General features: G+C 36.1%; 1 protein-coding gene and 1 pseudogene across 6 annotated transcripts in view; one reads left to right on the top strand and one right to left on the bottom strand.

The window, feature by feature from the left end:
* Positions 1-27,048, top strand: part of CDC42BPA (CDC42 binding protein kinase alpha) — a 338,413-nt gene that overhangs the window by 71,454 nt on the left and 239,911 nt on the right. The window lies entirely within an intron of this gene.
* LOC130848001 (cathepsin B-like) lies at positions 7,729-26,063 on the bottom strand (annotated as a pseudogene).

Below are 27,048 nucleotides of genomic sequence, written 5' to 3'. Positions count from 1 at the left end.
GGCTTGTTTCTCATTCTCTTGACAGTCTCTGTCACAGAGCAGAAGTTTTTAATGAAATCTAGCTTGTCATTTATTTCTTTCATGAATTATGCTTTTGGTGTTATATAGATTGATTTTCAAATATTAAACTAATCCCTGGGATAAACTCCATTTGGTCATGACTTACTATCCTTTTGAGATATGGCTCTATTCAGTTCCTTAACATTTTCTTAACTGTTTCCATATCTATATTCATGGGGAAATGTTGACCTATAATTTTCTTTTCTAAATTGTATCCATGTCAAATATTGACATCAGGGTTATGCTGGACTTATAAAATGAGTTGGGGAATGTTTACTCTTTTTCAGAAAAAAGTTGTGTATATTTATTTTTTGCTCTTTTTTTTTCCCCCTTAAATATTTGGTAAAATTTAGCAGTGGGACCATCAGGACTTGGGTTTTTCTTTGTGGGCATTTAATCCTACCAATTTAACTTCTTGATAGTTATAGAGCTATAAAGATTTTCTCTTTCATATTTTGTCAGCTTCAGTGAGTTTTGTGTTTCATGGTATTTGTATATTTCATTTAAGTTTCCAGACATATAAAGTTGTTCATAATATTCCATTCTTTTTTTTGATGTCTGTGGAATACAAGGTGATATTTTCTCTTTCACTGTGGATAATTTATGTTTTATTTCTCTTGGTCAGTCATGTAGAGGTTTTTCAGTGTTGTTAATTGTTGAACAAAGCTACTTTGGTTTGTGAATTGTCTATATTTTTGTCTCTTTTTAACTTAAATTTTTTTTAAAAGGTTAAACAATTTTAAAATCTTTGTTATTTCCTTCCTTCTATCAATACTTTCTCTGGATTTAATTTATTCATATTCTTCTAGCTTTTTTTTTTTAAGAACTTCTATTGAGATACAGTTAACATACAATAAACTGTATGTATTTAGAGTGTACAATTTGGTATTTTTTTCTTATTAGTAAGGTATATATAGCAATCCCAATCTCCCAATTTATTCCCTCTCAACCCTCCCCACTTTTCCCACTTGGTGTCCATATGTTTGTTCTCTACTTCTGTGTCTCTATTTCTGCCTTGCAAACTGCTTGATTTGTACCGTTTTTCTATATTCCACATATATGTGTTAATATACGATATTTGTTTTTCTGACTCACTTCACTCTGTATGACAGTCTCTAGGTCCATCCACATCTCTACAAATGTCCCAGTTTCATTCCTTTTTACAGCTGAGTAATATTCCATTGTATAATATGTACCACATCTTCTTTATCCATTCATCTGTTTATGGACATTTAGGTTGCTTCCATGTCCTGGCTGTTGTAAATAGTGCTGCAATGAACATTGGAGTGCATGTGTCTTTTTGAATGATGGCGTTCTCTGGGTATATGCCCAGTAGTGGGATTGCTGGGTCATATGGTAGTTCTATTTTTAGTTTTGCAAGGAACCTCCATACTGTTCTCCATGGTGGCTGTATCAATTTACATTCCCACCAACAGTGCAGGAGAGTTCCCTTTTCTCCATACCCTCTCCAGCATTTACTGTTTTTAGATTTTCTGATGATGTCCATTCTAACCGGTGTGAGGTGATATCTCATTGTAGTTTTGATTTGCATTTCTCTACTAATTAGTGATGTTGAGCAGCTTTTCATGTGCCTCTTGGCCATCCATATGTCTTCTTTGGAGAAATGCCTATTTAGGTCTTCTGCCCATTTTCTGATTGGGTTGTTTGTTTTTTTGATATTGAGCTCATGAACTGTTTATATATTTTGGAGATTAGTCCTTCGTCTGTTGATTCATTTGCAAATATTTTCTCCCATTCTGAGGGTTGTCTTTTTGTCTTGCTTATAGTTTCCTTTGCTGTGCAGAAGCTTTGAAGTTTCATTAGGTCCCACTTATTTATTTTTGTTTTTATTTCCATTACTCTAGGGTGGATCAAAAAAGATCTTGCTGTGCTTGATGTCAAAGAGTGTTCTTCCTGTGTTTTGCTCTAGGAGTTTTATAGTGTCTGTCCTTCCATTTAGGTCTTTAATCCATTTTGAGTTTATTTTTATGTATGGTGTTAGGGAGTGTTCTCATTTCATTCTTTTACATGTAACTGTCCAGTTTTCCCAGCACCACTTATTGAAGAGGCTGCCTTTTCTCCATTGTATATCCTTGCCTCCTTTGTCAAAGATAAGGTGCCCATATGTGCATGAGTTTATCTCTGGGCTCTCTATTCTGTTCCATTGATCTATATTTCTGTTTTTGTGCCAGTACCATACAGTCTTGATCACTGTAGCTTTGTAGTACAGTTTGAAGTCAGGAAGCCTGATTCCACCAACTCCGTCCTTCCTTCTCAAGATTGCTTTGGCTTCTAGCTTCTTAAGGCAGAGACTTAGATCTTTGATTCTTTTCCATTCCAATTTAAGCAGTAAAGGTATAAATTTCTCTCCGAGAAGGGATAGGTGCATTCTACAGATATTGATGTTATATTTTCACTATCAGTCATATCAAAATACTGTGTAACTTCTTTGATATCTTCTTTGACTGATGAATTATTAAGTGTATCATTTACTTCTAATAATTTTTGAACTGTGTGAGGTATCTTATTGTTATCGAGTTTAATTCATTTTTGTTATGGTCAGACATCGCAGTCTAATTTTTCAATACTTTTGAGGTTTATTGAAATTTTATCATATGGTCAGAATATGGCCTATCTTTAGGAACACTCCATGTGCACTTGAAATTAATTTTTATTCTACATTTGTTGCTTATAGTCTTTTATAAATGTCAGGTCAAGATGGTTGATGTTGTCATTAAGATCTTCCATAATTTGTTGAGTTTTGTTCAGTTTTTTTGAGGGAGGGATATTAAAGTCTTCAAATATAATTGTGAGTATGCCCAATTCTCTTCCTATAGTATGTCACTGTTTATTTCATACCTTTTTGAAACTGTTAATGGGGACATACACTTTTTCAATTTTTATGTGTTCCCGATACATCAACCTTTTTATCATTATGGAATGTTTGCTTTATGTAAGGTAGTATTCCTTCTCTTGTAGTCTAATTTGTTTCATATAAATATAGCCTTTTTCTTTTTTCATTTGTATTGAAAGGGAATCTCTGGTGGATGTCATATAGGTTTTGCATTTTTTATACACTTTGATAATCTCTGCACTTTAATTGAACTGTTTAGAACATGGGTCAACAAATTTTTTTGTAAAGTGCCATACCATAGATATTTTAGATCTTGCAGACCATATGGTTTGTGTGGCAACTACTTTACTCTGTCCCTGTAGTGTGAAATTAGCCCTATACAGTTTGTAAATGAGTGGATTTGGCTGTGTTCAAATAGAACTTTATTTATAAAACAGGTGTTGGGCCATAGTTGACCTTCATGCCACAGTTTGCTGAAGCCTGGTTTACACCATTTATTTATTTATTTATTTTTCAGGAACGTATTTTTAATAAGTATGGCAGTAAGTTATTATATTTAGCATGTAAAGCACACAGAGAAGTCAGTAGAAACACCGTAATTATGACCAAATATGTATTAGAGGAGTGACTAGATGAACACGATTGAATTAATGGATGGAGGCAGGAATAGCAAACAAATGGAATGGAATGTAATTACAATTCACAAGAAAGAAGAAAATGGATAATACACAAAAAACCCATTACCACCAGCACTCAAATAAATGAAAACGAAAATAATAACATCATATAACTTCTGTCTATCCTATCAGCAGAGTTCTTAGTGGTGCTATATGCCTTGTTGAACAAGAAACTGGCAGTGGTAACAGGTAGAAGGGGAACTGGTACCATTTTTCTGGAAACCATTTGACAGCATCACAGCTCTTAAAAACTCTCTCACCCATCAGCACAGTGATTCCACTTCTAGAATGTATCCTGTAGAAGTGCTTTAAAATGTAGATAGAAACTTATGGGTAAAGATGCACATCACTGCATGACGGTAAATAGAAAAAAGAGCAGAAATGCCCTCAATATCTTAGCGAAAGAAACGTTACTGAGAGTGTAGCTATAGGTGGAATGATGCAGGGCTGTTCATTCTCATGGTGGAAGCTTATGAAGCAGGATTAAAAACTCAAGTCAAGAATGATCCCAATTAAGTTTTCAAAAAGGGCGTGGGGAAAAACTGGAAGGAAATAGACCCCCTGTCGCAGAGGGGGGTTTTGATTTCCTTCCGTGGTCTCTAAGTTTTCTACCATAAGCATGAGTGACTTTCAATCAGAAAACAAAAAGGCATGCACGTGTGCAAGCAGACGCAGACGGACCAGAACCATGCTTCCAGAACAAAGCGAGACGCCAATGTACAGTTTCTTGTATGGTGCCAGGAAGCTCGGACAAGGTGTATAGACAGAAATGCCGCTGGGCTCTACCTTTTCACACAGGGCAAGCACAGTTCCAGCCTGGATTATTGCAACCTGTTCTTCATTTCTCAAATTCCCGTTATCGCCAAGGATATCTAATTTCTTCCTAAGTTCAGAAATATTCACATTCTGGAAAAGATGTCCAACGTTCATTTTGTGTGAGCTACAAAGACCATCCACACCAATCTCTAGGGCCTCAGCCCTCAGTCCTTGATAAGACACCTCTCCCTTTCTTGTCTCTTAGTGCATAAGGCTGGGGGCGAGAGTTACTCTTAGCAGTTCCTTCAAGGAGGGAGGGAGGGCTGGTAACTGCTGCGTACTGGTTGAGTTTTATGCCAGCATAAACAGCGCTTTCTAGAAAGGCTCGTGGAATCCTGTGGGTCAGAAGGACCTCTCTGTGCCTGAGGGCCTAGCAGGACTGCAGGGTCACGGCAAACACTGAGCTGTTAGAAGGACCACAGCTACTCTGGTTTACACCATTTATAATTAATATATTTATAAATATAGTAGATTTATGTATGTCGCTTGTTGTTTGTTTTCTCTTTGCCTCATCAGTATTCTTCTGTTGATCTCTTCCTTCCTTTGAGTTGTTTGAATATTTTTTAATGATTTATTATTTATGATTTCTCTATTGACTCTTTCGCCAGACATCTTTGTATTATTTTCTTAGTTGTTGCCCTTTATTATGGGTCTTTTTCCCCCATTCCAAGAATTTAGCATCTTTAAAGTAGTCACAACATTCTTATTTATCACAGAAATATCAGTGTCAGTTTTCTTCTTGTTGATAACTTTGCTCTCTTTCTTCTTCCTTTCTTTAGTGCATAAACCAGAGGGTAGCATCAGATAAGTTGCCCAAAATTAGAGTCAAACAGAAGTGAATTGCAATGACCCAGAAAAACACATACAGTTTCTGCAAAAAAGTCAGTATTAATCAGGTATAAGAATTGGAAAGGAAGAGTTAGAACTCCAGTTTGCAGATATATTATTATGTATCTCAGAAACCCAAGATAATAACTGAAAGCTACTGTAAATTAAAGAGAATAATTATACAGAAGTCATGAACTTTTATATGTATGAACAACCAGAGTTGAAAGATAATGGAAGAGAAAAATGCATTTACAATCACTACATCATAGAAGTGCTAGTTCTTCCTGAATTAACCGATAGATTAAATAACTCTAATACATATGCTAATTATTGGACAGGCTTATTCTCAGTTTATATAGGAAAATAATTAAGAATCATCAGTAAAACTCTTAAAAAGTAGAGTGATGACAGACCCAATATATAATTGAAAAATGTTGTAAAGCCTCAACAAATAACACATGAATAAGAAGTCCAGAAATGGGGACAGTTACATGTAGCAATTTGAAATTTACTAACGGCAGCATCTCCAGTTAGTGCAAAAGAGATAGAATTCTTAATAAATGGTCTTGAGACAACTGGGTAGCCAGTTGGAAAAGTCTATTTGTGGATCCAGTTAAAATTCATACCATATGTTAGGAGGAAGTACAAATGGATCAAATGTTCAAGTATAAAAAAATAAAATAATGGAACAGAAGTACCCATCAATGGATTGATTAAGCTATGGTCTGTCTAACAATGGAATGCTATGTAGCTGCAATAAAGAAAAAGTTCACTGTACTTCTGTGGAGAAATCTCCAGGATACATTGTAAAGTGAAAAAATCACATGCAGGATTATACATATACTATGCTATCTTTTGTTAAAAAGAGGTAGAAATATTATGATTCATACTTATATTTTCATAAAGTAACATTTTAAAGGGACAAGAGGGAATGGGATACATGTAGACAGAAGTGTGGTGATACTTTTAAGTGGAAACCTTTTTATTTTGTTTTGACTCTTGAGACATGTAAATGTATCATCTATTTTAAAAATCATTAAAAAATTCTTCCAGGTTGGGATGAATTAATTTGCAAGTTCTGTGTTTTATTTAATGAAGAAGCAATTCTAAATTTAAACCTCCTCAGATAACAGAAAAAGAGGGACCACTGCTCAACTCATTTTATGAGGCTAGAATAATCTTGTTTCTGAAATCTAACTGTGTGTTGAGTGAAGGAGGCAACATAAGGAAAGAATGCATATGATTTGCTTTTATCACAAAAGTCAGGGTAATGGTTATCTCTAGTGGGAAGATGTAAGTGGTGGTCAGGTGGGGTACATGGGGTGTTTCAGGGTTGCTCCAGGGGTTGTGTTTAACTCTACCTTTCCATTATTTTCTTTATGAATGTTATAATCAATTATAAATATTATAAAATAATGAAAGAAGCTATAGTAACTGTGGAATATATGTTCATCTAACAAATTAGCTTTAAAATATATAAAGTAATAACTGATAGAATTTGCATAGGTGAGTACAAGAACTTTCAGCAGTTTAAGATAGAGCTTTTAACTCTCCTTAGAAATTGGCAAGTCAAGCAGATAAAAAAAATCAAGACTCAGAAGTGTTTATTTTTTGAAGATGGAACTTTTTAATGGCATAGTTATTCCATTCTGTGTTAAAACATTTGGTAGAGCAGTGATTTTAAAAAAATGGTAAAAACTGGTTTCTCCCAAACTAGTTTCATCAAGGAATTAGAGGTCAGTTAAATTTGTGCCTAGTGGGGACCACCTAATTTTGTTTTAAGCTATTTCTATTGGGATTTATACTCTGCAACTAGCACAGCAGTTCTAGCCAGTGTTAGAATTGTTCATACTATGGTCAGCCCAGGATCATTTCAAATAAAGCTTCTGTTAAAAAAAAAGTCATGTTACAGAAAAGAACAGAGAGGGTATACAACACTGGAAGCTCAACAGATTTAGGGACCCCAGGAAGAAGTGGCTTTCTTCATTTAAAGGGCTGTCTACCTTTTCTCCTCTTATTTCATACCTAGAAAATAACTACTTGGGAAGAGGTAGTGAATATATGTGGGAATTTAAATCCTTGATAGGAATTCCATTTTCTATTTATATCCTTCAGGTTCTCACTCACTTTTGCTCCCTGGAGATGTTCTGGTGGGGAAAGGTTTGGAGGCTGGTTATAGCAGGCTTTGGAGCAGCAGGCACTGTGTAGAACTAGTCTCTGTGAAATTCCATATTAGGAAATTTAAAGGGCGCTCTGCCTTGTCAGCAGTAAGGATCAGTCCACTGATGAAGCTGAGATGTAGCCAGGGTTTGGAGTTATTTTCTGTGTGAGAGAACTCTGTTTAACCCAGAAAGGATCAATTCAAATCATATACACAGGTTTGGCCTAATCAAGTCTTTTCATAGCTACTGTCTAAACTCTTCAGTCCTATCTGAACTGAAAAAAACAAAAGGAATTTCCACCCCCATATCCACCTTAACCCAACCTGCCATATTAAACACAAAAACAAAAACAGTTTGTGCAGGGCTGGCTGGATTGGCTGCAGTAGGCTAAACTTTTTTTCTGGTATTGATCAGTGCATGAGATTCTGTCCACTATCTCTGATTTGATTCCACCTTAGTCCTTTTCTGAGAGAATTTGAAGAAACAGTTGTTACTCTGCTCAGTTTTCTTGAGTTGACAGCCAGCCATTAGGGGGTTGGCATTCTCTACTTTCCACTCCAGGATGCAGATGGTATGGCCTCCCTTCATTTCTTTGGTGACATGCAGAAAGTTGGCATACAAAGGGAAGGTTCCCTCTACTGGGCCATTCTTGTATATATCAGCTGTGATCTTCAGGAACATTGTAGAAACTGCAGCTGTAGTGCTTGTTATCTTTGTAGGAAGGAGTATAGGTAGGCTCACAGGTCTTGCTGCACTTGGGAGTGTCTCTTCACCTCCATCACCTAGTAGCTGAGAGCCATTGAAATGGTGCTCACATTGGTGGATAGAATACGGCCTGCAGCCTACATGGGAGCCATAAGGGCCACCAGAGACCTTTCTTGGTCCAGAAATTCCAGGCTCCAGAGGGAAACCCCCTTTATAGCCACCCCCAGACTTCACAGTAGGTGAGCAGGTTTTCAGCAGGCATGTCTGTGTTGGGATTCCTGTTGGTGTCAATACAGTTCTGGTCAGAAATGGCTTTTATGGCCCCAGATGCCCAGGAAGAAACACAGGACTGTTGGTAATGTCTTTTTTAATGTTTAGACAGTTTAGCCAGTATTCCTGAGTAGCAAAATTTATTTGGCAGATTCATTTTCTTAGCAAACTGTACTCTTTGAGGAAGCTTGGGTCTATCCAGGAAATACTCGAGAAGTCCATACAACTCATATCCCCATTATGGAGGCTGAACAGTTCATCTGCAGGGGTGCAAAACAAGGGTACTAGGCAGCACCAAAAGGATGCTAGGCAGAAAAGGATGGCTAGGGCCCACCACACTTTGGGATCTGGATCCTGGATTTACTGAAGTTGTGGAAACCCTAAGCCTGCAGTTGCCGCATTTAATCTCAGTATCTGGTATCTGGAATCCAAGTCCACTATGTTCCCACTTGGACAAGATATAAAATATTTTAATGGCATGATTGTCATTATGAACCTAATTATATATATATATATATAATTCTCCATCCAGCAGAGAATGTACATTTTTTTCTAGTACATACAGATCCTTCTTAAAATTTACCATGTTCTAGGTCACAAAGGGTGCCTCAGTAACTTCCAAAAAAATCATCATTATGCAGACCATGATCGCTGACCTTAATAAAACACAATTATAATTAACCAAGTCCAAGAAGCACAGAGAGTCCCATACAGAATAAACCCAAGGAGAAATACACCAAGACACATATTAATCAAACTAACGACAATTAAACACAAAGAAAAAATATTAAAAGCAGCAAGAGAAAAGCAACAGACAACATATAAGGGAAAACCCATAAGGATAACAGCTAACCTTTCTACAGAAACTCTGCAGGCCAGAAGGGAATGGCAGGATATACTGAAAGTCCTGAAAGAGAGGAACCTACAGCCAAGAATACTCTACCCAGCAAGAATCTCATTCAGATTTGAGGGAGAAATCAAAAGCTTTCCAGACAAGCAAAAGTTAAGAGAATTCAGCACCATCAAACCAGCCTTACAACAAGTGCTAAAGGAACTTCTCTAAGTAGGAAACACAAGAAAAGGAAAACACCTACAAATACAAACCCAAAACAATTAAGAAAATGGTAATAGGAACACACATGTCAATAATCACCTTAAATGTAAGTGGATTACATGCTCCAACCAAAAGACACAGACTGGCTGAATGGATACAAAAACAAGACCCTTCTATATGCTGCCTACAAGAAACCCACTTCAGACCAAGGGATACATATAGACTGAAAGTCAAGGGATGGAAAAAGAGATTCCATGCAAATGGAAGTCAAAAGAAAGCTGGAGTAGCAATACTCATATCAGACAAATTAGACTTGAAAGTAAAGACGATTACAAGAGACAAGGAAGGACACTACATAATGATCAAGGGATCCATTCAAGAAGAACATATCACAATGGTAAATATCTATGCCCCCAACATAGGAGCACCTCAATACATAAGGCAAATGCTAACAGCTATAAAAGGGGACATCGACAGTAACACAATAATAGTGGGAGACTTGAACACCCCACTTACATCAATGGACAGATCATCCAAACAGAAAATAAATAAGGACACACAAGCTTTAAATGACACATTAGACCATCTCAACTTAATTGATATTTATAGGACATTTCATCCAAAAACGACAGAATACACTTTCTTCTCAAGTGCACATGGAACATTTTCCAGGATAGATCACATCTTGGGTCACAAATCAAACCTCGGCAAATTCAAGAAAATTGAAATCATATCAAGCATCTTCTCAGACCACAATGCCATGAGACTAGATATCAATTACAGGAAAAAAACTGCAAAAAATACAAACACATGGAGGCTAAACAATTCACTCTTAAACAACCAAGGAATCACTACAGAAATCAAAGAGGAAATAAAAAAATATCTAGAAACAAACGACAATGAAAACACAACAACCCAAAACCTATGGGATGCAGCAGAAGCAGTTCTAAGAGGGAAGTTTATAGCAATACAGTCCTACCTTAAGAAACAAGAAAATTTTCGAATAAACAACCTAACCTTACACCTAAAACGACTAGAGAAAGAAGAACAAAGAAACCCCAAAGTTTGCAGAAGGAAAGAAATCATAAAGATCAGAGCAGAAATAAATGAAAAAGAAAGGAAAGAAACCATAAGAAAAATAAATAAAACTAAAAGCTGGTTCTTTGAGAAGATTAACAAAATTGATAAACCATTAGCCAGACTCATCAAGAAAAAAAGGGAGAAGATGCAAATCAACAGAATTAGAAATGAAAAAGGAGAAGTAACAATGGACACCACAGAAATACAAAAGATCATGAGAGACTACTACAAGCAACTATATGCCAATAAATTGGATAATCTGGAAGAAATGGATAAATTCTTAGAAAAATACAATCTTCCAAGACTGAACCAGGAAGAAATAGAAACCATGAACAGACCAATCACAAGTACGGAAATTGAGGCAGTGATTAAAAATCTCCCGACACACAAAAGCCCAGGACCAGATGGGTTCACGGGTGAATTCCATCAAACATTTCGAGAAGAGCTAACACCTATCCTTCTCAAACTCTTCCAAAATATTGCAGAAGGCGGAACGCTCCCAAACTCATTCTACGAGGCTACCATCACCCTGATACCAAAACCAGGCAAAGATGTCACAAAAAAAGAAAACTACAGACCAATATCACTGATGAATATAGATGCAAAAATCCTCAACAAAATACTAGCTAACAGACTCCAACAGCACATTAAAAAAATCATACACCATGATCAAGTGGGGTTTATCCCTGGGATGCAAGGATTCTTCAATATACGCAAATCAATCAATGTGATACATCATATCAACAAATTGAAGGATAAAACCCATATGATCATCTCAATAGATGCAGAAAAAGCTTTTGACAAAGTTCAACATCCATTTATGATAAAAGCTCTCCAGAAAATGGGCATAGAAGGAAATTACCTCAACATAATAAAAGCCATATGTGAGAAACCAAAAGCCAACATCGTTTTCAATGGGGAAAAACTGGAAGAATTCCCTCTAAGAACAGGAACAAGACAAGGGTGTCCACTCTCACCACTATTATTCAACATAGTTTTGGAAGTTTTAGCCACAGCAATCAGAGAAGAAAAAGAAATAAAAGGAATCCAAATTGGAAAAGAAGAAGTAAAATTGGCACTCTTTGCAGATGACATGATATTATATATAGAAAACCCTAAAGACTCTACCAGAAAACTGCTAGCACTCATTGATGAGTTTAGTAAAGTAGCAGGATACAAAATTAATGCACAGAAATCTCTTGCATTCCTATACACTAACAACGGAAGAGCAGAAAGAGAAATTAAGGAAAGTCTCCCATTCACCATTGCAACCAAAAGAATAAAATACCTAGGAATAAACCTGCCTAAGGAGGCAAAAGATCTGTATGCAGAAAACTTTAAGACATTGCTGAAAGAAATCAAAGACGACACAAACAGCTGGAGGGACATACCATGTTCCTGGATTGGAAGAATCAACATCGTGAAAATGACTGTACTACCCAAAGCAATTTACAGATTCAATGCAATCCCGATCAGATGACCAATGGCATTTTTCACAGAACTAGAGCAAGAAATCTTTCGATTTGTATGGAAACGCAAAAGACCCCGAATAGCCAAAGCAATCTTGAGAAGGAAAAAGGGAGTTGGTGGAATCAGGCTTCCTGACTTCAAACTATACTACAAGGCCATAGTGATCAAGACAGTATGGTACTGGCACAAAAACAGAAAGGAAGATCAATGGAATAGAATAGAGAACTCAGAAGTAAGCCCAAACACATATGGGCACCTTATCTTTGACAAAGGAGGCACGAGTATACAATGGAAAAAAGACAGCCTCTTCAATAAGTGGTGCTGGGACAATTGGACAGCAACATGTAAAAGAATGAAATTAGAACACTTCCTAACACCATACACAAAAATAAACTCCAAATGGATTAAAGACCTACATGTAAGGCCAGACACTATAAAACTCCTAGAGGAAAACATAGGCAGAACACTCTTTGACATCCATCAAAGCAAGATCCTTTTTGACCCACCTCCTACAATCATGGACATAAAATCAAGAATAAACAAATGGGACCTCATGAAACTTAAAAGCTTTTGCACAGCGAAAGAAACCATAAACAAGACTAAAAGGCAACCCTCAGAATGGGAAAAAATAATTGCCTATGAAACAACGGACAAAGGATTAACCTCCAAAATATACAAGCAGCTCATGAAGCTTCATACCAAAAAAGCAAATAACCCAATCCACAAATGGGCAGAAGACCTACATAGACATTTCTCCAAAGAAGACATACAGATGGCCAACAAACACATGAAAAGATGCTCAACATCACTAATCATCAGAGAAATGCAAGTCAAAGCCACAATGAGGTATCACCTCACGCCGATCAGAATGGCCATCATCACAATATCTGGAAACCGCAAATGTTGGAGAGGGTGTGGAGAAAAGGGAACTCTCCTGCACTGTTGGTGGGACTGTAAGTTGGTACAGCCACTATGGAAAACAATTTGGAGGTTCCTTAAAAAACTACAAATAGAACTACCATATGATCCAGTCATCCCACTCCTGGGCATATACCCAAAGAAAACCATAATCCCAAAAGAAACTTCTACCATAATGTTCACTGCAGCATTATGTACAATAGCCAGGACATGGAAGCAACCGAAATGCCCATCAACAAATGAATGGATAAAGAAGATGTGGCATATATACACAATGGAATATTACTCAGGTATAAAAAGGGATGAGATGGAGCTATATGTAATGAGGTGGATAGAACTACAATCTGTCATACAGAGTGAAGTAAGTCAGAAAGAGAAGGACAAATATTGTATGCTAACTCACATATACGGAATCTAAAAATGGTACTGATGAACTCAGTGAGAAGAACAAGGATGCAGATACAGAGAATGGACTGGAGAACTCGAAGTATCGGAGGGGGCGGGGGGTGAAGGGGAAACTGAGACGAAGCGAGAGAGTAGCACAGACATATATATACTACCAACTGTAAAATAGATAGTCAGTGGGAAGTTGTTGTATAACAAAGGGAGTCCAACTCGAGGATGGAAGATGCCTTAGAGGACTGGGGCAGGGAGGGTGGGGGGGACTCGAGGCGGGTGGAGTCATGGAAGGGAGGGAATGCTGGGATATGTTTATAAAAACAGATGATTGAACTTATATTATTAGAAAAATATATATATATATTTAAAATACAAAAAAAACCACACAATTAATATCAGTCAGATAGCTAAAAGTGACCCAAATGTTTGCACACTTAAAACCATAGATCATAAAATAGATTATAAAATAATTAGATATTAATGGAAATGCTGCATTTCAAAATTTGTGAGATACTTAGAGAGATTTATAACTTATATTTACTGGGAAATAAGAAACTTTGGTAATTGCTATGGGCTGAACTGTCTCCTTCCCACCCCTTCAAAAGAAATGGATATATTGAAGTCCTAACTTCCAGTACTTCAAAATGTGACAGTATTTGGAAACAGGGTCTTTACAGAGGTAAACAAGTTAAAATGAGGTCAGTAGAGTGGGCCCTAATCTAATATCAGTGATGTCTTTATAAGAAGGGGGAATTTGGACATAGGCATGGACAGAGGGAAGATGATGTGAAGACATAGGGGAGAAGATGTCCATCTCAGGCCAGAGAGAGAGGCCTGGAACAGTTTTTTCCTTCACGAACTCTCGGAACCAACCCTGCTGATACCTTGATCTTGGACTTCCAGTCTCCAGAACTGTGAGAGCCACCTGGTCTGTGATACTTTACTACAGCAGCCCTAGCAAACTAATACAATAACTAATGAGCCAAATATTAATTCAGAAGTTGGAAAAGGAACCACAGAGTAAACAAGAAGGGAAGATAAGGCCAGAAATCTGTTAGAGAGTAGATATTATCAAAACCCAAAATTGGTTCTTTAAAAAAGTTAATATATCTAAAATTGTTGGGTACATGATTTGTTCAGTTTCAGAAAAAGCATAAATTTAATATACATCTATTAAAAAAGAAAATAATAATAAAGGAGAATGTCTTTAATTTGATGAAACATATGTGCCAAAAACCTAAAGCAAACATTAATGAAGAAACTTTACATGCATTCCGTTTAAGATCAGGAATAAGACCGATTCTTATGGCTAACACTGCTTTTTATGTTACTGGAGTTCCTAGCCAGTGTATTAAGAATATAAATAGAAATGAGTTAATGGGATTGGAAGAGAAGAGAGAAATCTGTAAGTATTTGTAGATCACCTATTTAAAAATCTATAGGGAAAATAGACAAAGTATATGTATTAACAAGATAATTTTAATGTTAAATAAAAGATTGCTTTCTAAAAATCAGTAGAATTCTTTTATACTCAAAATAATTAGCTAGAAGAGATGATATGATACCAAAAAATCAAGTTTCTAGGATTTAACCTGACAAGTAATGCACAAGATCTACATGGTGAAAGTTCAAAGACTTGTATTATATGATAAAAAGACCTGAAAAACAGATATACCATGTTCAAATATGGAAGAAAATATTTCTAAAGATGTCAGTTCTCCCTAAATTAATCTATAAGTTTTGTGAAATGCCAATCAAAATGTAGTGGAATATTTTGAGGAATTTGATATACTAAATAATTTGCATAGAACGTCTGATTCTAACACACCTGTTTATATCACACCACATCTGCTGAAAACAGAAAACCTTGATTAAAATATAAATTCATCTATTTGAAGGAATAAGAGCTATAAAATCATTAAGTACTCAAGGGGCTAAGAGTCACAGAATGAGAGTTTTTGAAAGGTGAATCCCTAACATTCAGCTTTACCTTTTTCTTGGAGGCAGCTGTCTAGAGGCAGAGAAATTAAAGAGAACTTTCAGAAATCTCACAGGTAAGGAAAACAAAAATTGGAGTTCAGTTCTTTGTAAAGAGGAGGGCTCTATTAAATACTCAGGTATTTAATTAGAACCCCTGAAATGCTATATATACTCTTTGGTGTAAGGACAAATGGAGATAGGCAAGCCCTCAAAAAATTGCAACTCAATTCTTTTCTTTTTTAAATTTTTTTTTTGACGTGGACTGTTTTTTAAAAGTCTTTATTGAATTTGTCACAATATTGCTTCTGTTTTATGTGTTTTGGTTTTTTGGCTGTGAGGCATTTGGGATCTTAGCTCCCCCACCAGGGATTGAACCCACACCCTTTACATTGGAAGGTGAAGTCTTAACCACTGGACTATCAGAGAAGTTCCTGCAACTCAATTCTTTTTTTTTTTTTCTTTATTAAGCTCTTTATTGGGGTATAATTGGTTTACACTGTTGTGCCAGTTTCTGCTGTACAACAAAGTGAATCAGCTGTATTTATACATATATTCCCATATCCCCTCCCTCCCATGAATCCTTCCCACCCTCCCTATCCCACACCTCTAAGTCATCACCAGTCATCAAGTTGATCTCCCCGTGTTATGCAGCAGCTTCCCACTAGCTATCTGTTTTATGTTTAGTAGTGTATATATGTCAGTGCTACTTTCTCACTTCGTCCCTGCTTCCCCTTCGTTCCATACCCCTGTGTCCTGAAGTCCGTTCTCTACATCTGCATCTTTATTCTTGCCCTGCCACTGGGTTCATCAGTACCATTTTTTTAGATTCCATATATATGTGTTAGCATACAGTATTTGTTTTTCTCTTTCTGGCTTATTTCACTCTGTATGACAGACTCTAGGTCCATCCACCTCACTACACATAACTCAGTTTCATTCCTTTTTGTGGCTGAGTAATATTCCATTGTATATATGTGCCACATCTTCTTTATTCATTCATTTATAGATGGGCATTTAGGTAGCTCCCATATCCTGGCTATTGTAAATAGTGCTGCAGTGAACATTGTGGTACCTGTTATCTTTTTGAATTATGGTTTTCTCTGGGTATATGCCCAGTAGTGGGATTGCTGGGTCATATGGTAGTTCTAGTTTTAGTTTTTTAAGGAACCTCCATACTGTTTTCCATAGTGGCTGTACCAATTTACATTCCCACCAACAGTGCAGGAGGGTTCCCTTTTCTCCACACCCTGTCCAGCATTTATTGTTTCTAGATTTTTTGATGCTGGCCATTCTGACTGGTGTGAGGTGATACCTCATTGTGGCTTTGACTTGCATTTCTCTAATAATTAGTGATGTTGAGCAGCTTTTTGTGTGTTTGTTAGCCATCTGCGTGTCTTCTTTGGAGAAATGTCTATTTAGGTCTTCTGCCCACTTTTGGATTGGATTGTTTGCTTTTTTGATATTGAGCTGCATGAGCTGCTTGTGTATTTTGGAGATTAATCCTTTGTCAGTTGCTTCGTTGGCAAATATTGTCTCCCATTCTGAGGGTTGTCTTTTTGTGCTGTTTATGGTTTCTTTTGCTGTGCTTTTAAGTTTCATTAGGTCCCATTTGCTTATTTTTGTTTTTATTTCCATGATTGTAGGAGGTGGGTCAAAAAGGATCTTGCTTTGATGTATGTCATAGAGTGTTCTGCCTGTGTTTTCCTCTAGGAGTTTTATAGTATCTGGCCTTCCATTTAGGTCTTTAATCCATTTTGAGTTTATTTTTGTGTATGGTGTTAGGAAGTGTTCTAATTTCATTCTTTTACATGTAACTGTCCAGTTTTCCCAGCACCACTTATTGAAGAGGCTGTCTTTTTTCCATTGTATATTCTTGCCTCCTTTGTCAAAGATAAGGTGCCCATATGTGCGTGAGTTTATCTCTGGGCTCTCTATTCTGTTCCATTGATCTATATTTCTGTTTTTGTGCCAATACAATACTGTCTTGATCACTGTAGCCTTGTAGTATAGTTTGAAGTTAGGGAGCCTGTTTCCTCCAGCTCCGTCTTTCCTTCTCAAGATTGCTTTGGCTATTCAGGGTCATTTGCATTTTCATACAAATCATAAAATTTCTTGCTCTAGTTCTGTGAAAAGTGCAATTGGTAATTTGATAGGGATTGCATTGAATCTATACATTGCTTTAGGTAGGAGAGTCCTTTTCACAATGTTGATTCTTCCAATCCAAGAACATGATATGTCCCTCCCTCTGTTTGTATCATCTTTGATTTCTTTCATCAGTGTCTCATAGTTTTCTGCATACAGAGGTCTTTTGACTCCTTAGGCAGGTTTATTCCTAGGTGTTTTATTCTTTTTGTTCTGCAACTCAGTTGTAATCAGATCAATCCCGGATTGGATTAAGGTAATCGGACCGTGGTGTAGAAATGAAACATACAGTGATTTAAATTAAAACTTGATAGATTTCCCAGCAAACTGAAGAGAAGATTAATGAACTGGAAAATAGGTCAGAGGGAGGTATCTAGGCTGAAGCATGGAGAGGAAAAAAAATGGAAAGAAGGTTTTAAAATAAGTTAGGATTCATATTAGACATAGTGAAAAAATTAACGTTTGTATTTATATTTCCAGAAGGAGATGAAAAAGAGAAAATGGGGCAAAAACAGTATTGAAGAGATAATGGCTGAGAATTTTTCAGAGCTAACTAAAGACATAAATTCTTACATAGATTCAAGAATTCTGTTGAGTCCAATCTCAGGATAAATACATGTAGGCACATAATACATCCAGCCATGTAATAGGAAAACTTCTGAAAAACAAAGATAAAGATAAAATTTTAATAATAGTTAGAGGAAAGGGACATATAACTTCTAATAAGCAATGAGAAGACAATTCATCTTTTAATAGAAATGATGGAAGTTGAAGATAATAGAAAATGGCATCTTAAAGCTGTTGAAAGAAGGAAACTTGTCATCTATGATTCTATACCAGCAAAAATATTTTTTAAAAATGAAGGCAAAAGAGTGAAGTTGGATTCTACCTCACACCATATAAAAAATAAACTCAAAATAGATCATAGACTTAAATGTAAGAGCTAAAACAATGAAACTCCTGGAAGGAAACATAGATGTCAGTTTTTTTGACCTTGGGGTGGGTAGTGGTTTCTTAAATATATACTGAACCACAAGCACCAAAGAAGTAAAGAGATAAACTAGATTTCATCAAAATTTAAAACTTTTGTGCTTCCAAAAAACACTCTCAAGAAATTGAAAAGACAGTCTGCAAAATGGGAGAAAATATTTGCAAATTGTGTATCTGATAAGGGTCTTTTGTCCAGAAATATATAAAGAATATTTGTAACTCAACAATAAGGACACAAATAACTAAAAAGTTGACAGCTGATTTCAATAGAAATTTCTCCCAAGAATATATGTAAATGACCAATAAGCATATGAAAAAGATCCTCAGCATCATTAGTCATTAGGGAAATACATGTAAAAATGACAATGAGATACCAATTCTCACCCACTAAAATGGATATAATTAAAAGAGAGTAATAAGTGTTAGCAAAAATGCAGAAAGATTGGACCTCTTGTGCATTGCTGATAGGAATGTAAAATGGTGCAACCGCTTTGACAAACAACGATTCAGTTCAGCAATCCTATTCCTAGATACATACCAAGAGGATTGAAAACATATATAAACACAAAACCTTGTACATGAACTTTCATAGTAGCCTTAGTCATATTAGCAAAAGAAGTACTCCAAATGCCCATCAAGTGGTGAATGGAGAAACAATTATGGTATGTCCATACAATGTAACATTATTCAGCCACACAGGGAATGAAGTACTGTTATATGCTACAACATGGATGAACCTTGAAAGCATGCTAAGTGAAATGAATCAGACCTAAAAGGACATGTATGATTCAAATTATATGAAATATCCAGAATAGGCAAATCTGTAAAGACAAAGTAGATTAGTGGTTGTCAGGGGGTGTTGGGAGCGGGGAGTGGGGCATGCTTGCTTCTGGGTATGGGGTTTATTTTTGGGGTGATAGATATATTCTGGCATTAGTGGTGATGATTGTACAACTTTGTGAGCATACTGAAAACCAGTGATTTATATACTTTTTAAAAGGGTGAATTTTTATGGTATATGAATTATATCTCAATAAAAGTTTTTTTAACTGAAGGCAAAATGAAGACAAAGAAAAATTTAGAATCTGTTTTTAGACAAAGGAAAAATTGAGACTCTATCATCAGGAGACTTAGACTAAAGAAAATCCTAAAGGGAATCTTAATAGGCAGAAGGAAAATGCTGCTAGATGAAGCACAGAAATGTAGGAAGGGACATAAAGTTTCAGATGACTGTATAAAACAATGACATTAATGTCTTGTAGGATATGTAAGTATGTAGGCTTAGATTACATAACAATGATAGTATACTGAGTGGGAAATTGGGAAATTAATGTGTTCAAATCTAAGAATGCTAATTTAATACATTGATATTATAAGATGTAATCTTTAGGGCAGCCATTTAAAGAAAAGTAGTAGTGTTTAATTAATAAGCTTATAGAGGTAGAAAAATCAAGTGATGGAAAATGAAAAAGAATATTGAGCAGATAGGATAAATAAGAAACATTAATACATCCAAAATTTTAAGCATTTATGCAAAATATAAACTGAGTGAATAATCCAAGTAAAAGAAAAAGATTGTTCACTTGGATAAAGAAGTAAAACTCAGGATTATCTGTTTAGAAGAGATACATCTTCAATATAAGAATACAGAAAAGCTATAAGTTAAAAAAAGTTGTAAATGAATATGAAGTTATGTGGCTGCTCCAAAATCAGACAAAGTAGACTTGAAATCAAGCAGTATTTCTCCATCTAACCACATATAAAGGAAGAACTACCATATGTTAACAGCTTCGTGTGTCAGGAAAATATACATACACCCCTTGAGCTGTTTTACTCACAACACTGACACCAAATGTGTGTTTTTTCTTTTTCTCATACCAACTAATTCTCCAAGTCTGGATACCATCTGGGCATCCAACAATTTAATTCAATTCTGATATTATCTGCCTGGAGTTAGCATGAGATCCCACACAACTGCCCCTGTTTCAGAAGCCATTTGCAAGTCCCAGGCCACCTGTGCTTCTGACCAACCAACTATAAATTAAGAGTTCCTACAACTCCTTCCTCAAGTTCAATATAACTTGCTAGGAGGACTCACAGAACTCAGGAAATATGCTTAATATATATTTTTGTTATATATAAGTTTCAGGTGTACAACATTATAGTTTGACATCTGTATACACTAGAAAGTGTTTACCCCCCAAAAGTCTATACCATTGATCACCATACAATTGACTGCCTTCACCACTTTTGCCTATCCCACCAACCCCCTTCCCCTCTGGTAACCACAAATCTTTTTGTCTGTATTGATAAGTTTGTTTTTCTTTTGTTTTGATTGTTTTGTATTTTTTAGATTCCATGTATGAGTGAAGTCATACAGTATTTGTCTTTTTCCTTCTGACTTACTTCACTTAGCATAAGTGAAGTGACCCTCTAGAGTCATTCATGTTGTTGCAAATAGCAAGATTTTATTCTTTTCTTATGGCTGAGTAGTATTCCATTGTGTGTGTATATATATATATCCCATCTTTATCCATTCATCTGTTGTTGGACACTTAGGTTGTTTCCATATCTTGGGTATTGTAAATAATGTTGCAGTGAACATTGGGGTACATAGATCTTTTTGATTTAGTGTTTTTATATTCTTTGGCTAAATACCCAGAAGTGAAATAGCTGAATCACATGGTACTTATATCCTTAGCTTTTTGGAGAGTCTTCACACTTTTTCCATAGTGGCTGCACCAATTTACAATCCCACCAACTGTGTGTGAATGTTCTCTTTTCTCCACATTCTCTCCAACGCTTGCTATTTTTTGTCTTTTTTATGATAGCCATTCTGCTATGTGTGAGATGATATCTCATTGCAGTTTTGACTTGCATTTCCTTAATAATTAGTGATTTTGAAATCTTTTCACATGTCTGTTGGCCCTCTGTATGTCTTCTTTAAAAAAATGTCTATTCAGCTCCTCTGCTCATTTTCAGAATGTATTGTTTGGGTTTTTGTTCTTGACTTTTATGAGTTTATATATTTTAGATATTACCTCCTTATCAGACATATAAGATTTACAAATATATTCTCCCACTCAGTAGGTGGCCTTTTTGATTTAGTGATGGTTCCCTTTGCTGTACAGAAACTTTTTAGTTTGATGTAGTCCCATTTGGATATTTTTGCTTTTGTTTCCCTTGCCTTTGGAGTCAGATCCACAAAAATGTTAAGACCGATTTCAGTGAGGTTACTGCCTCTGTTTTCTTCTGGGAATTTTATGGTTTCAAGCCTTACATTCACTTCTTTAATCTATTTTGAATGAATTTTTGTGTGTGATGTAAGATAATGGCCTAATTTTATTCTTTTGCACATGGCTGTTTAGTTTTCCCAGCACCATTTATTGAAGAAGTTGTCCTTTCTTCATTGTATGTTCTTTGCTCCTTTTTTGTGAATTAATTGCCCATATATGTGTGGGTTTATTTCTGGGATCTCAGTTCTTTTCCATTGATCTCTGTGTCTGTTTTTGTGCCCATACCATAGTGTTTTGATAACTATAGCTTTGTCATATAATTTGAAATCAGGAAGCATGATAATTCCAGTGTTGTTCTTTTTTCAAGATTGTCTTGGGTGTTCCAGATCTTCTGTTGTTCCATACAGTTCTTAGAATTATTTATTCTAGTTCTGTGAAATATGCCATTGAAATTTTGATAGGGATTGCATTAATCTGTAGATTTCTTTGGGTACTATGGACATCTTAACAATACCAATTCTTACAGTCCATGAGCACTGAATAGCTTTCTATTTATTGGTATCTTCTTTGGTTTCTTTCATCAGTGTCTTATCATTTTTAGTGTATGGGTCTTTCACCTCCTTGGTTAAATTTATTCCTAGGTATTCTTTTGTTGCAGTTGTATTTGGGATTGTTTTCTTAATTTCTCTTTCTGATAGTTCTTTATTAGTGTATAGAAATGCCATGGATTTCTGTATATTGATTTTGTATCCTGCAACTTTGCTTAATTCATTTATTAGTTTTTTTGATGGAGTCCTTAGGGTTTTCTATATATAGTATGTCTTCTGCAAATAGTGACAGTTTTACTTCTTTCCAGTTTTGAGTCCTTTTATTTCTTTTTCATGTCTGATTGCTGTGGCTAGGATTTCCAGTACTGTGTTGAATGGAAATGGTGAGTGGGCATCCTTGTCTTGTTCCTGATCTTAGAGGAAAACTTTCAGCTTTTCACTGTTGAGTTGTATGATGTGGGCTTGTCATATATTGCCTTTATTATGTCGAGGTACATTCCCTCTGTGCATACTTGTTGAGAATTTTTATCATAAATGGATGTTGAATTTTATTAAATGCTTTCTCTGCATTTATTGAGGTGGTTATATGATTTTTATGCTTTATTTTGTTAATGTGGTGTGTTACATTGTTAGATTTGCAGATGTGAGCTATCCTTGCATCCCTGGGATAAATCCCACTTGTTCATGGTGTATGATCCTTTTAATGTACTGTTGAATTCAGTTTTCTAATATTTTATTGAAGATTTTTACATCTGTGTTAATCATGGATATTGGCCTATAATTTTTTCTTTCTCCCTCCTTCCCTTCCCTTCCCTTCCCTTCCCTTCCCTTCCCTTCCCTTCCCTTCCCTCCCCTTCCCTCCCCTCCCCTCCCCTTCATTCTTGTCCTTGTCTGGTTTTGTATCAGGGTAATGCTGGCTTCATAAAAAAATGTTTGGAAGCATTCCCTCCTCTTCAGTTTTTTGGAAGAATTTTAGAAAAATAAGCATTAACTGTTCTTTGAATGTTTGGAATAATTTGCCAATCATGCGATCTAGTTCTGGACTTTTGTTTGTTGGGAATTTTTGATTACTGATTCCGTTTTGTTACTAGTAATCAGTCTAGTCAGATTTTCTGTTTCTTAAATTTTCAGTCTTGGTAGATTGTATATTTCTGGAAATTTATCTCTTCTAGGTTCTCCAATTTGTTGGTGTATATGTGTTCATAATGTTCTCTTATGATCCTTTGTATTTCTGTGGTATCAGTTGTAACTTATCCTCTTTCATTTCTGATTTTATTTATTTGAGCCCTCTATTTTTTCCTTGGTTAGTTTAGCTAGAGACTTATTGATTTTTTTTTTATCTTCTCAAAGAACCAGCTCTTAGTTTCACTGAGCTCTTCTGTTGTTTTTTTAACCTCAATTTTATTTATTCATTACCTTACATTTATTATTTTCTTCTTTCTACTAACTTTGGGGTTTGTTTGTTCTTATTTTTCCCCATAGTTCCTTTAGGTGTAAAATTAGATTGTTTATTTGAGATTTTTCTTATGTCTTGAGACAGGCCTGTATTGCTATGACCTTCCCTCTTATGACTGCCTTTGCTTCATCCCATAGATTTTAGTACATTTTATTTGTGTTTTCATTTGTCCCTAGGTATTTTTTGGTTTCTCCTTTGATTTCTTCAGTGACCCGTTGGTTGTTCAGTAGCATTTTATTTAATCTCTATTTTTTTTTTTTTTCAGTTCTCTAGTTTCATATCTAGTTTCATACCATTGTGGTCAGAAAAGACACTTGATATGATTTCAATTTTTTTTTAATTAATTGAGACTTGTTTTGTGGCTTAACATGTGATCTATGCCTGTGAGACAGAATGTTACATGTACACTTGAGAAGAATGTGTATTCTACTGCTTTTGGATGCTGTATTCTCTATATATCTATTAACTCCATCTGGTATAATGTGTCATTTAGGACCAGTATTTCCTCACTGATTTTTCTGTCTAGGTGATATGTCCATTGATATAAGTGGGGTGTTAAAATCCCCTACTATTATTGTATTGCTTTCACTTTTTCCCCTTAGGTCTGTTAATATTTGCTTTATATATTTTTCATGTTCCCATGTTGGGTGTATATATAGCTATAAATGTTATGTCTTCTTGATGGATTGAACTCTTTATCATTATGTAGTGCCCTTATCTTTTATAAGTCTTTGTTTTAAAGTCTATTTTGTCTGATATGAATATAGCTACACTAGCACTTTTCATTTCTGTTTGCATGGAATATCTTTTTTTAATTCTTCACATATAGTCTGTGTGTATTCTTACTTTTGAATTGAGACTCTTGTAAGCAGCATGTAGATGTGTCTTCTTATCCATTCAGCTACTGTATGATTTTTGATTTGTGAATTTAGTCCATTTGCACTTAAATTAATTATTGATTGGTATTTACTTATTGCCATTTTGTTAGTAATTTTCTGGCTGTTTTTGTAGCTCCTCTCTGTTCTTTCTTCCCTTTCTCTTGTTTGCTGGCTTTCTTTAGTGTTATATTTAGATTCCTTACTCATTTTCTTTTGTGTGTTTACTATAAGTGTGTGTGTGTGTGTGTGTGTGTGTGTGGCTACTGTGAGGTTTACATACAGCATCTTAAATATATAGTAATCTTTTTTGATAGTAACTTTTTTTAACCTTCATATTTGCTTTGTAAGTGATTTATTCACTACCTTTACAATATACCTTTTCCCTTTTATATGTTTTCTCATTATTAGTGTCTTTTCAGCTTAAAGAAGTCACTTTAGTGTTTTTTGTATGGCTGATATAGTGGTGATGAACTGCACTCTTGCTGAGTTCTGAATGATAACTATGATGGCTAGAGAATTCTTGGTTGGATTTTTTTTTTCCTTTTAGCACTTGATTAAGTCATGTTACTCCCTCTGGCCTGTAAAATTTCTGCTGAAAAATCTGCTTATAACTTTATGGGGTTTCCTTTGTATGTAAATAGGTGTTTTTTTCTTTATGCTTTTAAGAATCTCTCTTTAACCTTAACTTTTATCATTTTAATTATAATGTGTGTCACTGTGGTTCTCTTTGGCTTCATCTTATTTGGAACTCTCTGGGCTTCCTCAGCTTGTATGTCTGCTTCATTCCCCAGATAGGGACGTTTTCAGCCATTATTTCATAAAATAATTTTTCTGGCCTTTTCTCTCTTTTCTTCCTGGGACCTCTATAATGCGAATGTTATTCACCTTGATGCTGTTCCAGAGGTCCCTTAAGGTATCTTCAGTTTTTTAAATTCCTTTTTCATTTTGCTGCTGTGTCTGGGTAATTTCCATTGCTTTATCTTTCAGCTCACTGATTCATTTCTCTACTTCATCTGGTCTGATTTTGAACCCCTCAAGTGTATTTTTCAGTCCAGTTGTAACTTCTCTTTGGTACTTTCTTATATTTTCTCTCTCTTTGTTTTTGTTGTTGTTGTTTGGTTTTTGTTTTTGTTTTGGGCTGCACAGTTTGCAGGATCTTAGTTCCCCGACCAGGGGTTGAACCTGGGCCTCAGCGGTAAAAGGACCAAGTCCTAATCACTGGACTGCCAGGGAATTCCCTCTATCTCTTTGTTGATGTCCTTACTTTGTTAATTCTTCTCTCGAGTTCAGTGAGCATCTTTACAAGATTACTTCTAACTATTGTGTTAGTTGCTTATCTTCATTTCATTGAGGACTTTTTCTGGAGATTTGTCTTGTTCTTTAGTTTGGAACGTATTTTTATGCCTTCTCATTTGCCTTATATGCATCCTCATTTGCCTGACTATGTTTGTCTTCTTGTATTGGGTGAAACAGCTACCTGTTCCAGTCTTGAAAGAGTGGTCATGTGTAGGAGATGACCCATGAGGCCCAGAAGCGCCATTTCCCCTGACTGTCAGTGTTAGGCACTCAAGCAGTGGCAATTGTGTAGGGTTCATGCACCTCATGGTTGTGGCAGGGCGATGGCTGCTCTGCAGGCAGGGCAGGGTGTGTTGCACTCACCTGGCTCAGCTGCTGCATGGGGTGGGCTGGGTGTGGGATGCTTGCCCAGCCCAGTTGTAGGGTGGCTGGAGTGTCAGGTAAATGGGGGTCCAGGGTGCTCGCCGACCAGGTTGTGACATGGGGTAGGTAGAGCATCCCCACTGGTTCTAACAGCCTGGAGGGAGGACACCAAAAATGGCATTCATCAACTCCATCACCAGCAAGTTAGAATGACATTGCAAAGCCTGCCAGTGCTTCTGTCCCCAGGGAATGATCCAGCTGGTTCATGTCTCTCTGGCAGCTACTTTAAGATCAGTAAATGATCTCCCACGCTTATGGTCTAGGTGCCTTCCAAACTATTCCTTTTGTGCTGGATCTCAGGGTGAGTGGGTCTGTATGCAAGCCCTTTAATAGTGGGTTCTCCCTTCCCTTTGGTTCTGTGGTTGCCCTGGATTTAATTCCCATTTGTTTGCTAAATAAATCAAATGTTTTGGGGAGTCACCTTCCCTGTGTTGGAACCAAGAGTTGGGGTACCTCATATAGTGCTCAGTCTCTTCACTCCTTGAGGAAGAGTTCTGTATTTTTGGGTTCCCTCTCAACTGTGGGTAACTGCTCCTGGGGTGGGATCCCAAGTGAAACTGTGTCTCTCCTCTCCTGCCCCTCTCCAAGCGTCTCTTTTATCTTTTGTTGTCAAGGTGTTGTTCATCTAGTCCTTTTCAGAGGAAACTGTCTCCTTACCTAGCTGTAAATTTGTTATGTTAATCAGAGGAGTTGAGTTCAGGGTCTTCCTATGCCGCCACCTCTGACCCCTCCCAGAGGTTAACTTGATATTACTGGTTTATTGTCAAAGATATGGCTAAGGAACAACCAAAAGGAAGAGATGCATA

This window comes from Hippopotamus amphibius, chromosome 3 (genome assembly GCF_030028045.1).
Source record: "Hippopotamus amphibius kiboko isolate mHipAmp2 chromosome 3, mHipAmp2.hap2, whole genome shotgun sequence".
NCBI classification, from domain to species: Eukaryota; Metazoa; Chordata; class Mammalia; order Artiodactyla; family Hippopotamidae; genus Hippopotamus; species Hippopotamus amphibius.
Note: the sequence above shows the minus strand (reverse complement) of the source record. Positions and strands in the feature narration are given on the sequence as shown.